General features: G+C 39.6%; 1 protein-coding gene and 1 long non-coding RNA gene across 2 annotated transcripts in view; both read left to right on the top strand.

The window, feature by feature from the left end:
- LOC116704220 (netrin receptor UNC5D) overlaps positions 1-1,284 on the top strand; it is a 202,641-nt gene that overhangs the window by 14,545 nt on the left and 186,812 nt on the right. The gene's annotated exons all lie outside the window — the stretch shown is intronic.
- The window catches only part of LOC116704235 (uncharacterized), a 9,590-nt gene that overhangs the window by 5,418 nt on the left and 2,888 nt on the right, over positions 1-1,284 (top strand). The gene's annotated exons all lie outside the window — the stretch shown is intronic.

Below are 1,284 nucleotides of genomic sequence, written 5' to 3'. Positions count from 1 at the left end.
GTGGAAAAGCGCAGCTTGACTTAGTGTGATCCGTTCTTCGCGACTTAATTGGTTGCACGTTTGCCGAGCCAGTGTGAGAAGGTGTAGCTATGTCAAGCCAGGTGTAGATAGCTGGGATAAGTGCGCGTTCACAGCTTTCTTAACTAGACCACGGGATCAATCACATATTTACTGAAGCAGAAATGAAGAAGACACGTTCAGCATATGTTTCACCTGCTGAGCAGCAGCTTCTAATGGAAAGTAACGAGGGGGTGAAGCATATAATATGCAAAAAGGGAAAAACAACTGTTATCAAACGGAGAGAAAAAGCAGACTGTAGTGGACCGAAAAATATCTACTTAGCCTGCTAGTCACTCCACATTTTTACAATGCTGTATGCTAAACTGTGTTTTAATTGCTTTTAATATGCTTGTGTTATGTGTTGGTTTTATTGTAAAGTGTCTTTGAGTAGCCTACCATGTAAAGTACTATATAAATAAAAATGTTTTATTTTGCCTACTTTACCTTAAAAGTGAGCAGAGGGAATTAATGTTCCTCGGGAAATGTACACTAAGGACTAGGCTTAATTTAAACCCTTATTCACAACGTGAGAACATGTTTTACAACCATATGCCCAAATCTCTATAAGCTATGTCTAATTCTAAATATCTTTCTCCAATTAATGTTTATACAGAACAATCAGAACAGGACAAATACTAGAAAAAGAAGTAAGTGACTTTAATACACTGTTCACATATACAGTATGTAAAACAATGTAGTATTTATGTTTTTTTTTGACAGCACCAGAATAAAAACATTAACAAGCATTGTGGTGTTCCCTGTGTGATGAATGTCCACCACACTATATACTTATATAGGTCACGTTATTGGTCCAGAGATGTAAGATTAATTGAGAAGGTTATGAAACCAAAGCAAGCTATATTACCTAATAAAACACATTAGGCCTACATATTAAGGAGTAACAAATACTATCCTTTATTTGAGAAGGACACGAAAGAAAATTAAATCATGAATGTATTGTTTTCTGACCAGTCTGCCATTAAGGTCATTTGGGAATAGGGCTGCATTGTCCCACTTAATCTCCGGAGCGCGTCCTTTATAAACCTGAAGCTGAGACCACGGAAGCCGTGCTTTTCATCTCTATTTTTACAGAGCGAGTGGACACTGAAGCGATGCGCAGGTCTGCTGGCAGGCAGCGGCCGCGGGCATTGCCGGCTGTCGCAGCCTCGGAACACTAGCAGCCCACCGGAAAAAGTCCTGACTCTCCCGATTGCCACTCCACAT

This window comes from Etheostoma spectabile, chromosome 16 (genome assembly GCF_008692095.1).
Source record: "Etheostoma spectabile isolate EspeVRDwgs_2016 chromosome 16, UIUC_Espe_1.0, whole genome shotgun sequence".
In the NCBI taxonomy this organism is placed as follows: Eukaryota; Metazoa; Chordata; class Actinopteri; order Perciformes; family Percidae; genus Etheostoma; species Etheostoma spectabile.
The sequence above is the reverse complement of the archived record's forward strand: the minus strand, read 5'-3'. Positions and strand labels throughout refer to the sequence as shown.